The sequence below is a fragment of the Paralichthys olivaceus genome, chromosome 24 (genome assembly GCF_024713975.1).
Source record: "Paralichthys olivaceus isolate ysfri-2021 chromosome 24, ASM2471397v2, whole genome shotgun sequence".
Taxonomy (NCBI): Eukaryota; Metazoa; Chordata; class Actinopteri; order Pleuronectiformes; family Paralichthyidae; genus Paralichthys; species Paralichthys olivaceus.
In genome coordinates this window covers 8,154,251-8,170,030 of record NC_091116.1, presented here as the reverse complement: position 1 = coordinate 8,170,030, position 15,780 = coordinate 8,154,251, and the positions used below count along the sequence as shown (strand labels likewise).

The following is a 15,780-nucleotide window of genomic DNA, read 5'->3' as shown; positions in this document are numbered from 1 at the left end:
CATCCCTAGCTAATGACAGTAGCAAACATAGCAAACAAATGATACGAGCTTTCCTTAGGAACACACTTTAGTTCATATAAAATACATTTAAATGGAGCAGGGAGCTCAAACGGTGACATTAACATTTTAATAAAGGTCAAATCAGGGCTGAGCGATAAAAGAATATCAATAATGATGTCCAATATATATCAATGTAATGATTATGCATTGTGAAAACAATGATGAGGTAGAGCACATGCAATAGATGCCACGTGTCTAGTGCAATTCTTTACTCATTCAACAGAGCAATAGTATTAAAACAATTAAAATGATCTAATCTGTTAAATAGAGATGAAACAATAAACCTGTTTCAATTCAATTTAATTTGTATAGCACCAAATCATAATATACATTATCTCAAGGCACTTTAAAATCTCATTTAACATAGAGAAACCCAACAGTTCCCACAACGAGCAGCACTTTGGCGACTGTGGAGAGGAAAAACTCCCTCCCTCCCTGTTTATCGTCATGATCATTATTTTCCATGTATATTGATTTATGATGGTAAATTATATATAATTGGATGTTTTACATGGCTGCAAAACACTATCAATACTTATTGCAATTTAATATTCATCATAAAGGTTATATATACGCATATACGTACCAAGGTTATTATAGTTTTGAAATTGTCATTAGTTTTTATTTTTATTTAGTTTTTCAATTTGCATTTTTATTTCATATAATACACAATACAAATCTATGAAATCAACACGTATTGAACTTGTGTTACTTTGATATTGATGAAAATGAAAAGCTGATCATTATTCAAGTGGACGTACTTTAGTTAGTTTAGGACAAAAGAAGCGATCGAGTGTTTTACAAGAGAATTCCACACGCGCTCAGGTGTGGTTAGCTTGGGATAGCTAGCTTAGCTTAGCATCGACACGAGGAACTAATGAGACGCGTTTTGCTCGAAAACACGAGTGAACAATGAAAAATGTGCAGCGACACGTCAAACACACAGAAGATATAATAACTGTGTATAACTGTGTTGATATTTAAAACAGTATTCACCTCGTGAAGATCTACGGGCTCCCGATCCAAGCAGTTCCGCATCCAAGCGGAAGTACCGACTGGCAAACAGGAAGTGGAGGACTCCAATGGGATATATGGAGAAGGGGAACTTCGAATAGACCAAGTTACGTAGACTCGCGGGGGTGGAGTTTCTTTATCTAACTCAAACAATAAATATTGTAAACAATTTCCAAACATTCGTGGGCACGACTGATTTAAAAAAAAATGTATAGCACATCATATGATATGATAATAAAATATCACAATCTGTTTATTTAATTTATTTTTAAATGTTATTCATCCCTCATGAGCACATCCATTGACAGGATGATATAAAGTTATTATAATTGATCTTCAGGGTTGTTACTACTCTGAAAAGTATGCACACTTACTGCACTTGGGCTTTTTAATATAATTTGTATACCTTACTATACAATGATTGGGTTTTTTGCATTCTTTTGCCTTAATATACAATTCATCTTGATGATATTATATATATATTATCAGAGAACTATGATGGGAAGAGGGCTGCATTGGACTGAATTATATATTTTCAGCCCCTGTGCCTAAGTACTGCTGTATGTGTATACATTGTAGCTTTAAAGCATGTTTACCTTTTTTTTTGGTTTCTTCCGCACACACACACAATCTCACATTACTTAGCCGAAGCAATATCCTTTAACTGCCCATGTTGGTTTATAGACTTGCTTGGTGAACTGAGCCAGCAGCAGGCAGCCTTGTGCCGTCCGTGCCATGTGGCGTGGCCTCAAATTCACCGTTTTCCTAATTAGGTGTCAGCAAGGATGGCAGATGATGTCTCTTCTCTCCTCCTCAATGTGGACACCAATGTGCTGGGCCTTGGCAAGCAGGAAATCGAAGAGCGGAGGAAATGCGGGCAGCGTGACTGAGTCACACGTTTTTCTTTACCTTCCATTAACAGACATATCAGTGGTGACGCATACACCAAAAAGTGCCACGGTCCCAAATATTACTGGATCAATCTGGTCTGCCGATATCTTTGGTTTTAGCAATATGATTCACACTGATCCATTTATTTGCATCCTTCTATCGTGGTTATTTTGTGGACACCAGGTGTTCCCAGTGTGAACTCTGCAGGAACTATTCAACCCAGTTGCGAATTCCTGCTCAGAAAACAGACTTGACGTCAGAATAGGATGAAATTAGCTTCAGTTCCACGAATAACTCTGAAAAGCTTGCATTTGAATTTGGGAGCCACATACATCACACTCCTGCACACAGGGATTATTTACTAACAATTAAACAGAAGGTTATTTCACAAATGAGAGCACTGGTGCACTCCGTGTTGTCATTGTAATGATTACTGATGCTGAAAAGATGGAGTTAATGATCCTGATGATGACACTCATTAGTTATTGAGATACCACGAGCTCAAAAGTTCATCGTGGGTATCGATTCATTTGTCAGTGCCTGATAATTACTCGAGGGTTGTTCTTATTATAGCGATGGGTTTCTGGCTTTTTCTTCTTCTGTACTTTGTCCCCAGTGACGGTGGTTTACATTCAAAATAAATTGCATCCAACCAACAAGAAATATTTGTCGAGAAAGTGCCACAGCACAATTCACGGGTGGATTCATTGCGATGTAGCCACCGCTGCAGATATGAACCGTGTCCGAAATCTGTCTTTTTCGTTCGCTCGCTAATCCCTGTGCAACAGATGCGATATCGCTCGCTCCATGGTGAGCGGTAAACTTTGAGGACAATAAACAGAGAGCAATAATATAATAATTATGGAGTGATTTCACACTTCCATAGTTGGTAAAAAAAACAATCTCTGGGCCCATCGGTTATCATCTGAAGATGAATTGGCCACTGGGGCAATGGTTCTAGTGGAGACAACAGATATCCAGGCCAAGACTGTGTCTTCCTTTCACTTCCTGTCTACAGTCCGAGGTAAACGTTTAAAAAACATGAAACACCAAAAAGAGCGATATTTTATGTGCGTGTTTTGGTTATATGCATATGAATGGAGATAAATTAAATGGCAGACAGCAGATGTATTTCAGCCAATATGCTCCACTTCTTTTGCTCTACGCACCCACTGTTTACCTTCGGACCATTCTGTGTGGCATTTGCATTTTCCCCGTGTCTATGGAGGTTCGAGGAGAACAGTTTCAATCTGAAAAGTGGAATGATACCTTCTCTTACGGCAAAATCAGGGAGAGATTGAGAAAAAATAACACCCGAGGAGCTCCCTACATTTTTCTTTCAACCTTTTTTCTGTCTCCTGCCCAACAGTGCAGCTCTTAAACCCTGCACTACACTTCACTTTGCTCATCTGCAATTTTCTCATCCACCTGAAAACAAGGCATGAATTTCAACTGTGACAATGCACTGTAAAGAATACAGTACTGCACAAAATGTATTTCAATGTGGACTAAACATTCATTAATAGAAAATATGTTTTTTTTTTTTATCAAGATACAATTATTATTCTCTGAGAAATCACATATAATGTTAAAATATTTCACAATATTGAATAATTTGATTTGCCCCTGATCTGAAACAGGACCACAATGTAATTGGATCCTCACTGACCCATATCCCTCCACCTCCACAGAAATCCATCTGGTAATTTTAACATAATCCCTCAGTTAACACAGTTTATTTCTATAGTCACATTCTTTTTTATGGGTCTTAATCCTGTTTACGAACAAACAGACAGAGGGGTGACAACATAACTACCTTGGCAGAGGTAACTAAAGCAAAGTACCTCAAAACTTAAGTACAAAACACACAAGCTACTCCATATTGAATGCAGCGTGTGTATTTGACGGTGCGTTCCACTTATTCCTGTCTTGATGTTTTTCACCCCATTTCATTTATCTGTCAACTTTAGGAAAAGGTACTTTGCCGTTTCAGATTAAAACAAACATTTAGCAACAATTGAATCGATTAGGAATTATGACGACAGATACATTTGTTTTAGCATCAGAGAACTTTATTGACTGCTTTGTGCTGTTTTTTTGGTTTGATTCGATTCATGTGTCAGAATCTGCCTCTGTGGATAATAAATACACGTGTGTGTTTGAGTGTTAAACCTCTCACTCCCATCTTCTCCTCTTCCTCCTCGCAGACTTCAAGGTCACCATGCGGCTATTTCCAGCTCGTCTTCGCTCTCATCCGTGTCGCAAAATGACAATTCAATTCAATTCAATTTTATTTATATAGCGCCAATTCATAATTTACATTATCTCAAGGCACTTTACATTTAAAGGTCAAGACCTTAAAACAATATTAACATAGAGAAACCCAACAGTTTCCACAATGAGCAAGCACAGGCGACTGTGGAGAGGAAAAACTCCCTCATTAACAGGGAGAAACCTCTGGCAGAACCAGGCTCAATGTGGGCGGTCATCTGCCTCAACCGGTTGGGGTGAGGAAAGAAAAGTAAGGGGGGAGGAAAGGAGAGATGGGTGGAAAGCGGGGGAGAGAAGAGAGAGATGAGGTGGAGAGAGAGAGACCGGGAACAATTTGGCACCATCAGTATCAAGGCTGACTATAACAATAACTAAATAAATAATGATGACAATGGTGATGGTAGTCGTTGTTGTCCTGCAGTCCCGGTGCCGGAGTTATCTGAAACGAGATAGAGAGAAGAGCCAGAGGGACGATGGGAGGACAAAGTGACACTTTGACATGATGACATGTTCAAACTAATAAATAAATAAATAAACAGGTGTGGGGGGGGCAGAGAGACAGAGGGAAGTGATGAAGTGCTCAATGCATGATGGGAGTTCCCCCAGCAGTCTAGACCTATAGCAGCACAACTAAGGGATGGTTCAGGACTCACCTGATCCAGCCCTAACTATAGGCTTTGTCAAAGAGGAAGTTTTTTAATTTTACTTTAAATGCTGAGACACTGTCTGCCTCCCCAACCCAGAGTGGGAGCTGGTTCCACAGGACAGGGGCCTGATAGCTAAATGTTCTACCTCCTGCTCTACTCTTACAGACTCTTGGAACCACTAGAGAGCCTGTGTTTTGGGAACGAATAAGGTGTTATCAGCTCTTTGATATATGAAGGGGCATGATTGTTGAGGGCTTTAAAAGTGAGGAGCAGGATCTTAAATTCTATTCTAAATTTTACCGGGAGCCAATGTAAGGAAGCAAAGACAGGAGTGATATGATCTCTCCTTCTAGTTCCTGTCAGCACTCGTGCTGCAGCATTTTGGACCAACTGGAGACTTTTAACAGTCTTCATGGAGCATCCTGCTAATAGAGAGTTGCAGTAATCTAATCTAGAGGTTACAAACGCGTGGACTGGTTTTTCAGCATCCTGCTTAGACAGGATGTTTCTAATTTTGGTAATATTGCGCAGATGGAAGAAAGCCGTCCTAGACACTAGTTTAATATGGGGGTCAAATGACATGTCTTGGTCGAACAACACTCCAAGGTTCCACACAGTGGAGCTGGAAGCCAGACTGACACCATCCAAAGTGACTATCTGGTCAGACAGTGTTTCTCTGAGATGTTTAGGGCCAATTACAACAACCTCAGTTTTGTCTGAGTTTAAAAGTAGAACATTTTGGGTCATCCAGGCCTTGGTATCTTTGAGACATTCCTGAAGTTGAAATAGGCGATTAGATTCATCATGCTTCATGGAAATATACAATTTGTTTAGACATAAATCTGGTGCTATGGTTTCAGGACCAGACAATGTATCAGTGTTATTCACTGGGAGGAGGTGGTGGATTTTATCCCTGATGGTTGTAATTTCATTAGTGAAGAAGCTCATGAAGTCATTGCTTCTCACATCTAGAGGAATAGATGGGTCAGTAGAGGTGTGACTTTCTGTCAGCCTGGCTACAGTGCTGAAGAGGAACCTGGGGTTGTTCCTATTTTCTTCTATTAGTAATGAATAATAAGAGGTTTGGGCATTTCTAAGTGCTTTTTTGTCATTTATAAGGCTATTCTTCCAGGCTAGGTGGAAGTCTTGGCGATTGGTGGAACGCCACTTCCTTTCTAGCTTCCGCGATGTCTGTTTTAGAACGCGCGTTTGGGAATTATACCACGGAGCTAATCTCCTCTGACTTAGTTTCTTCTTTTTGAATGGGGCGACAGCTTCAAGTGCTGTTTTTAGTGAGGCTGCAGTACTATTTACAAAGTTATCAACTAGTGTGGGAGTAAGGTTTTGATAATCTTCTTGTATTGTACTGAGACATGGCTGAGAGGGAAGTGAGGAGGGGAGCAGTTCTTTAAATTTGTGAACAGTTTTGTCGGATAAAAATCGACTGTAATAGAATTTCCGTCCAGAATTGACGTAATTAAGAACAATGCAGACACTATCTTTTATTTATTTATTTATTTTTTATTAACACACTGCTATTATTTTGAACACAACTCTACATCTCACATGGAACAAGCAGCAATAGATCAACTACATTCAAACCATAACTGTTCAAATCTACTCTCAAATCCAGCAGTGACACAATCCAGGTGCTTCAACAAACCTGTAACACATGACATGGTTCACAAACACACATTAATATAAAGTCTCTTTTGATTTAATGAACAAACACTGAACTGTACAACCACTTACCACTGTTGATCCTCAGTAACACTGGTGGAACAGCTTAGAGGTTTCTTAGGTCCACATGAAGTACAACCTGGTAGACACAATAACACCTGAAACACATGAAGGACATACAGTAACCAGGACTTATGGCTCACCTGGAGGAACACATACCTACTTGCTGCTAAACAACAATCTTTAAAAGCTGATAATCTATTTTAGATCAAACTCACCATTTTCCATGTGGTTCCCTCCCACCACCAAGGACTTTCAGTACAATGTCTGGAAGTGGACAGAAGTGGTCGTCTTTATTTTTTTACAACTTTAACAACGTCAGTGTGTACAGATTATTCAGACTATTTGCTCTTAATACATTACTTACCTCAAACAACATCGCTCCACCTAACGAGTGAGCCGCTGTCCTCATCGGCCCTGTATGACAGACAAAACAATCAAGGGTCTCATTTAGCATCACTGTGTGGCATTCATACAAAAACTAGACTTACACAAAACTAAATTACTATTTAGAAAACCATGCAGGTTCACCCAATAGATTTTTGAGAAGAGAAAAGAATAGAAACATACTCACCTGGGACTTTTCGTGGCTGAACAATCACCTTTCTATTGTGACAGAGGCATGACAAGACACAACCCTAACACAATTTCACCACTTTCAACAACAGTCATTGTGTTCAAAATAACAGCAGTGTGGAGTTCTATTACTCAAGTCAAACAGCTGGCCCTCATTTAAGGACCAAGGCAGCAAATGTTCTACATGCTAGTTCTAGTGCATTTGTCTGAAAATCACTGGAACATGGGTCATTGTTCACAACAACAGCATACTTTGATTCAAAAGTATCAAGACAACCAGAAAACTACTAACCGCTCAACTACAATCATCTCAAATCCTTTAAAATAACAACCAAAACCACAAAGACGTGGGAGACAACAGAACACTACCATTCAGATGAATCAAACAATAACCTAAATGACACCTCTGCAAAGTCCCATTGTTGAAAAATTAACATGTGCTGAAGAGGTTACAATTTTCCTTAAAGGAAAATACCACAACATTTTGTGGAGTGATGACATCACCACTGTTCAAACCACAGAACACGGTGAAGCATGGTAGCACAAGCACAATACTTCAAGACATTGTGTTGACTTATGCCAAAGAGGAGACACCCTTCAAATGTGTCTTTCAACTAGACAACCACCCCAAACACACAAGTAAGCACGCAGCATCTTCAACATCCAACAACACTAACATAATGGAGTGGCCACTCCGATCATCCTGGACTATAATACCTGTACACAGGTGACACAACTTGGTCAACTCCATGCAACACACATGTGAAGCAGTTCTCAAACACACTGCTTGTACAACTAAATACAAGTTCAGTGATTCACAGACAAGACACATCTTCTAGCATTTTTCACTTCTTACAATAAATGTTTGACTTTGTAAAGAACAATGCAGACACTATCTTTTTTTTTTTTTTTTTTCATTTAATTTTTTTATGAACACACTGCTATTATTCTGAACACAACTCTACATCTCACATGGAACAAGCAGCAATAGATCAAATACATTCAAACAATAACTGTTCAAATCTACTCACAAATCCAGCAGTGACACAATCCAGGTGCTTCAACAAACCTGTAACACATGACATGGTTTACAAACACACATTCATATAAAGTCTCTTTTGATTTAATGAACAAACACTGAACTGTACAACCACTTACCACTGTTGATCCTCAGTAACACTGGTGGAACAGCTTAGAGGTTTCTTAGGTCCACATGAAGTACAACCTGGTAGACACAATAACACCTGAAACACATGAAGGACATACAGTAACCAGGACTTATGGCTCACCTGGAGGAACACATACCTACTTGCTGCTAAACAACAATCTTTAAAAGCTGATAATCTATTTTAGATCAAACTCACCATTTTCCATGTGGTTCCCTCCCACCACCAAGGACTTTCAGTACAATGTCTGGAAGTGGACAGAAGTGGTCGTCTTTATTTTTAACAACGTCAGTGTGTACAGATTATTCAGACTATTTGCTCTTAATACATTACTTACCTCAAACAACATCGCTCCACCTAACGAGTGAGCCGCTGTCCTCATCGGCCCTGTATGACAGACAAAACAATCAAGGGTCTCATTTAGCATCACTGTGTGGCATTCATACAAAAACTAGACTTACACAAAACTAAATTACTATTTAGAAAACCATGCAGGTGCACCCAATAGATTTTTGAGAAGAGAAAAGAATAGAAACATACTCACCTGGGACTTTTCCTGGCTGGACATTCACCTTTCTATTGTGACAGAGGCATGACAAGACAGAACCCTAACACAATTTCACCACTTTCAACAACAGTCATTGTGTTCAAAATAACAGCAGTGTGGAGTTCTATTACTCAAGTCAAACAGGTGGCCCTCATTTAAGGACCAAGGCAGCAAATGTTCTACATGCTAGTTCTAGTGCATTTGTCTGAAAATCACTGGAACATGGGTCATTGTTCACAACAACCGCATACTTTGATTCAAAAGTATCAAGACAACCAGAAAAGTACAAACCGCTCAACTACAATCATCTCAAATCCTTTAAAATAGCAACCAAAACCACAAAGACGTGGAAGACAACAGAACACTACCATTCAGATGAATCAAACAATAACCTAAATGACACCTCTGCAAAGTCCCATTGTTGAAAAATTAACATGTGCTGAAGAGGTTACAATTTTCCTTAAAGGAAAATACCACAACATTTTGTGGAGTGATGACATCACCACTGTTCAAACCACAGAACACGGTGAAGCATGGTAGCACAAGCACAATACTTCAAGACATTGTGTTGACTTATGCCAAAGAGGAGACACCCTTCAAATGTGTCTTTCAACAAGACAACCACCCCAAACACACAAGTAAGCACACAGCATCTTCAACATCCAACAACACTAACATAATGGAGTGGCCACTCCGATCATCCTGGACTATAATACCTGTACACAGGTGACACAACTTGGTTGAGTCCATGCAACACACATGTGAAGCAGTTCTCAAACACACTGCTTGTACAACTAAATACAAGTTCAGTGATTCACAGACAAGACACATCTTCTAGCATTTTTCCCTTCATACAATAAATGTTTGACTTTGTAAACAACAATGCAGAAACTATCTTTTATTTATTATTAATTTTTTATTTATTAACACACTGCTATTATTTTGAACACAACTCTACATCTCACATGGAACAAGCAGCAATAGATCAACTACATTCAAACAATAACTGTTCAAATCTACTCACAAATCCAGCAGTGACACAATCCAGGTGCTTCAACAAACCTGTAACACATAACATGGTTTACAAACACACATTCATATAAAGTCTCTTTTGATTTAATGAACAAACACTGAACTGTACAACCACTTACCACTGTTGATCCTCAGTAACACTGGTGGAACAGCTTAGAGGTTTCTTAGGTCCACATGAAGTACAACCTGGTAGACACAATAACATCTGAAACACATGAAGGAAATGGAGTTATGGCTCACATGGAGGGACACACACCTAGTTAGCAAGTGCAGCAAGTTTACCCAATAGATTTTTGAGAAGAGAAAAGAATAGAAACATACTCACCTGGGACTTTTCCTGGCTGGACATTCACCTTTCTATTGTGACAGAGGCATGACAAGACACAACCCTAACACAATTTCACCACTTTCAACAACAGTCATTGTGTTCAAAATAACAGCAGTGTGGAGTTCTATTACTCAAGTCAAACAGCTGGCCCTCATTTAAGGACCAAGGCAGCAAATGTTCTACATGCTAGTTCTAGTGCATTTGTCTGAAAATCACTGGAACATGGGTCATTGTTCACAACAACAGCATACTTTGATTCAAAAGTATCAAGACAACCAGAAAAGTACAAACCGCTCAACTACAATCATCTCAAATCCTTTAAAATAGCAACCAAAACCACAAAGACATAGAAGCACGCAGCATCTTCAACATCCAACAACACTAACATAATGGAGTGGCCACTCCGATCATCCTGGACTATAATACCTGTACACAGGTGACACAACTTGGTCAACTCCATGCAACACACATGTGAAGCAGTTCTCAAACACACTGCTTGTACAACTAAATACAAGTTCAGTGATTCACAGACAAGACACATCTTCTAGCATTTTTCACTTCTTACAATAAATGTTTGACTTTGTAAAGAACAATGCAGACACTATCTTTTTTTTTTTTTTTTTTCATTTAATTTTTTTATGAACACACTGCTATTATTCTGAACACAACTCTACATCTCACATGGAACAAGCAGCAATAGATCAACTACATTCAAACAATAACTGTTCAAATCTACTCACAAATCCAGCAGTGACACAATCCAGGTGCTTCAACAAACCTGTAACACATGACATGGTTTACAAACACACATTCATATAAAGTCTCTTTTGATTTAATGAACAAACACTGAACTGTACAACCACTTACCACTGTTGATCCTCAGTAACACTGGTGGAACAGCTTAGAGGTTTCTTAGGTCCACATGAAGTACAACCTGGTAGACACAATAACATCTGAAACACATGAAGGACATACAGTAACCAGGACTTATGGCTCACCTGGAGGAACACATACCTACTTGCTGCTAAACAACAATCTTTAAAAGCTGATAATCTATTTTAGATCAAACTCACCATTTTCCATGTGGTTCCCTCCCACCACCAAGGACTTTCAGTACAATGTCTGGAAGGGGACAGAAGTGGTCGTCTTTATTTTTTTACAACTTTAACAACGTCAGTGTGTACAGATTATTCAGACTATTTGCTCTTAATACATTACTTACCTCAAACAACATCGCTCCACCTAACGAGTGAGCCGCTGTCCTCATCGGCCCTGTATGACAGACAAAACAATCAAGGGTCTCATTTAGCATCACTGTGTGGCATTCATACAAAAACTAGACTTACACAAAACTCAATTACTATTTAGAAAACCATGCAGGTTCACCCAATAGATTTTTGAGAAGAGAAAAGAATAGAAACATACTCACCTGGGACTTTTCGTGGCTGAACAATCACCTTTCTATTGTGACAGAGGCATGACAAGACACAACCCTAACACAATTTCACCACTTTCAACAACAGTCATTGTGTTCAAAATAACAGCAGTGTGGAGTTCTATTACTCAAGTCAAACAGCTGGCCCTCATTTAAGGACCAAGGCAGCAAATGTTCTACATGCTAGTTCTAGTGCATTTGTCTGAAAATCACTGGAACATGGGTCATTGTTCACAACAACAGCATACTTTGATTCAAAAGTATCAAGACAACCAGAAAAGTACAAACCGCTCAACTACAATCATCTCAAATCCTTTAAAATAACAACCAAACCACAAAGACATAGAAGCACGCAGCATCTTCAACATCCAACAACACTAACATAATGGAGTGGCCACTCCGATCATCCTGGACTACAATACCTGTACACAGGTGACGCAACTTGGTCAAGTCCATGCAACACACATGTGAAGCAGTTCTCAAACACACTGCTTGTACAACTAAATACAAGTTCAGTGATTCACAGACAAGACACATCTTCTAGCATTTTTCACTTCTTACAATAAATGTTTGACTTTGTAAACAACAATGCAGACACTATCTTTTATTTATTATTAATTTTTTTTATTTATTAACACTGCTATTATTTTGAACACAACTCTACATCTCACATGGAACAAGCTGCAATAGATCAACTACATTCAAACAATAACTGTTCAAATCTACTCACAAATCCAGCAGTGACACAATCCAGGTGCTTCAACAAACCTGTAACACATGACATGGTTTACAAACACACATTCATATAAAGTCTCTTTTGATTTAATGAACAAACACTGAACTGTACAACCACTTACCACTGTTGATCCTCAGTAACACTGGTGGAACAGCTTAGAGGTTTCTTAGGTCCACATGAAGTACAACCTGGTAGACACAATAACACCTGAAACACATGAAGGACATACAGTAACCAGGACTTATGGCTCACCTGGAGGAACACATACCTACTTGCTGCTAAACAACAATCTTTAAAAGCTGATAATCTATTTTAGATCAAACTCACCATTTTCCATGTGGTTCCCTCCCACCACCAAGGACTTTCAGTACAATGTCTGGAAGTGGACAGAAGTGGTCGTCTTTATTTTTAACAACGTCAGTGTGTACAGATTATTCAGACTATTTGCTCTTAATACATTACTTACCTCAAACAACATCGCTCCACCTAACGAGTGAGCCGCTGTCCTCATCGGCCCTGTATGACAGACAAAACAATCAAGGGTCTCATTTAGCATCACTGTGTGGCATTCATACAAAAACTAGACTTACACAAAACTAAATTACTATTTAGAAAACCATGCAGGTGCACCCAATAGATTTTTGAGAAGAGAAAAGAATAGAAACATACTCACCTGGGACTTTTCCTGGCTGGACATTCACCTTTCTATTGTGACAGAGGCATGACAAGACAGAACCCTAACACAATTTCACCACTTTCAACAACAGTCATTGTGTTCAAAATAACAGCAGTGTGGAGTTCTATTACTCAAGTCAAACAGGTGGCCCTCATTTAAGGACCAAGGCAGCAAATGTTCTACATGCTAGTTCTAGTGCATTTCTCTGAAAATCACTGGAACATGGGTCATTGTTCACAACAACCGCATACTTTGATTCAAAAGTATCAAGACAACCAGAAAACTACTAACCGCTCAACTACAATCATCTCAAATCCTTTAAAATAACAACCAAAACCACAAAGACATAGAAGCACGCAGCATCTTCAACATCCAACAACACTAACATAATGGAGTGGCCACTCCGATCATCCTGGACTATAATACCTGTACACAGGTGACACAACTTGGTCAAGTCCATGCAACACACATGTGAAGCAGTTCTCAAACACACTGCTTGTACAACTAAATACAAGTTCAGTGATTCACAGACAAGACACATCTTCTAGCATTTTTCACTTCTTACAATAAATGTTTGACTTTGTAAAGAACAATGCAGACACTATCTTTTTTTTTTTTTTTTTTCATTTAATTTTTTTATGAACACACTGCTATTATTCTGAACACAACTCTACATCTCACATGGAACAAGCAGCAATAGATCAAATACATTCAAACAATAACTGTTCAAATCTACTCACAAATCCAGCAGTGACACAATCCAGGTGCTTCAACAAACCTGTAACACATGACATGGTTTACAAACACACATTCATATAAAGTCTCTTTTGATTTAATGAACAAACACTGAACTGTACAACCACTTACCACTGTTGATCCTCAGTAACACTGGTGGAACAGCTTAGAGGTTTCTTAGGTCCACATGAAGTACAACCTGGTAGACACAATAACATCTGAAACACATGAAGGACATACAGTAACCAGGACTTATGGCTCACCTGGAGGAACACATACCTACTTGCTGCTAAACAACAATCTTTAAAAGCTGATAATCTATTTTAGATCAAACTCACCATTTTCCATGTGGTTCCCTCCCACCACCAAGGACTTTCAGTACAATGTCTGGAAGGGGACAGAAGTGGTCGTCTTTATTTTTTTACAACTTTAACAACGTCAGTGTGTACAGATTATTCAGACTATTTGCTCTTAATACATTACTTACCTCAAACAACATCGCTCCACCTAACGAGTGAGCCGCTGTCCTCATCGGCCCTGTATGACAGACAAAACAATCAAGGGTCTCATTTAGCATCACTGTGTGGCATTCATACAAAAACTAGACTTACACAAAACTAAATTACTATTTAGAAAACCATGCAGGTGCACCCAATAGATTTTTGAGAAGAGAAAAGAATAGAAACATACTCACCTGGGACTTTTCGTGGCTGAACAATCACCTTTCTATTGTGACAGAGGCATGACAAGACACAACCCTAACACAATTTCACCACTTTCAACAACAGTCATTGTGTTCAAAATAACAGCAGTGTGGAGTTCTATTACTCAAGTCAAACAGGTGGCCCTCATTTAAGGACCAAGGCAGCAAATGTTCTACATGCTAGTTCTAGTGCATTTGTCTGAAAATCACTGGAACATGGGTCATTGTTCACAACAGCATACTTTGATTCAAAAGTATCAAGACAACTAGAAAAGTACAAACCGCTCAACTACAATCATCTCAAATCCTTTAAAATAGCAACCAAAACCACAAAGACGTGGGAGACAACAGAACACTACCATTCAGATGAATCAGACAATAACCTAAATGACACCTAAGCAAAGTCCCATTGTTGAAGCATGGTAGCACAAGCACAATACTTCAAGACATCATGTTGACTTATGCCAAAGAGGAGACACCCTTCAAATGTGTCTTTCAACTAGACAACCACCCCAAACACACAAGTAAGCACGCAGCATCTTCAACATCCAACAACACTAACATAATGGAGTGGCCACTCCGATCATCCTGGACTACAATACCTGTACACAGGTGACACAACTTGGTCGACTCCATGCAACACACATGTGAAGCAGTTCTCAAACACACTGCTCGTACAACTAAATACAAGTTCAGTGATTCACAGACAAGACACATCTTCTAGCATTTTTCCCTTCATACAATAAATGTTTGACTTTGTAAACAACAATGCAGAAACTATCTTTTATTTATTATTAATTTTTTATTTATTAACACACTGCTATTATTTTGAACACAACTCTACATCTCACATGGAACAAGCAGCAATAGATCAACTACATTCAAACAATAACTGTTCAAATCTACTCTCAAATCCAGCAGTGACACAATCCAGGTGCTTCAACAAACCTGTAACACATAACATGGTTTACAAACACACATTCATATAAAGTCTCTTTTGATTTAATGAACAAACACTGAACTGTACAACCACTTACCACTGTTGATCCTCAGTAACACTGGTGGAACAGCTTAGAGGTTTCTTAGGTCCACATGAAGTACAACCTGGTAGACACAATAACACCTGAAACACATGAAGGACATACAGTAACCAGGACTTATGGCTCACCTGGAGGAACACATACCTACTTGCTGCTAAACAACAATCTTTAAAAGCTGATAAT

At 38.9% G+C, this 15,780-nt stretch overlaps 3 long non-coding RNA genes across 9 annotated transcripts; all 3 read right to left on the bottom strand.

The window, feature by feature from the left end:
• Positions 1–6,379: 6,379 nt before the first annotated feature.
• Positions 6,380–7,544, bottom strand: LOC138407045 (uncharacterized). The gene is made up of 4 exons (XR_011240482.1): positions 6,991–7,544; positions 6,842–6,890; positions 6,636–6,721; positions 6,380–6,546 (listed from the first exon to the last, which is right to left on the bottom strand). It is a non-coding gene; the product is annotated as an uncharacterized lncRNA (long non-coding RNA).
• Positions 7,545–7,808: 264 nt separating this feature from the next.
• Positions 7,809–11,866, bottom strand: LOC138407044 (uncharacterized). Of its 3 annotated transcripts, none has more exons than XR_011240480.1 (6): positions 11,495–11,866; positions 10,064–11,394; positions 8,703–9,974; positions 8,564–8,612; positions 8,358–8,443; positions 7,809–8,268 (listed from the first exon to the last, which is right to left on the bottom strand). It is a non-coding gene; the product is annotated as an uncharacterized lncRNA (long non-coding RNA). The 3 variants fall into 3 exon arrangements; XR_011240481.1 differs by having other exon boundaries at positions 7,809–8,443; positions 10,064–11,225; positions 11,346–11,394; XR_011240479.1 differs by having other exon boundaries at positions 7,809–8,443.
• Positions 11,867–11,889: 23 nt separating this feature from the next.
• Positions 11,890–15,703, bottom strand: LOC138407043 (uncharacterized). Of its 5 annotated transcripts, XR_011240477.1 has the most exons (6): positions 15,595–15,703; positions 14,342–15,505; positions 14,193–14,241; positions 13,987–14,072; positions 12,910–13,897; positions 12,719–12,819 (listed from the first exon to the last, which is right to left on the bottom strand). It is a non-coding gene; the product is annotated as an uncharacterized lncRNA (long non-coding RNA). The 5 variants fall into 5 exon arrangements; XR_011240478.1 differs by adding an exon at positions 11,890–12,650 and having other exon boundaries at positions 12,771–12,819; positions 12,910–14,241; XR_011240475.1 differs by having other exon boundaries at positions 13,987–14,241.
• Between the last annotated feature and the right edge of the window lie 77 nt (positions 15,704–15,780).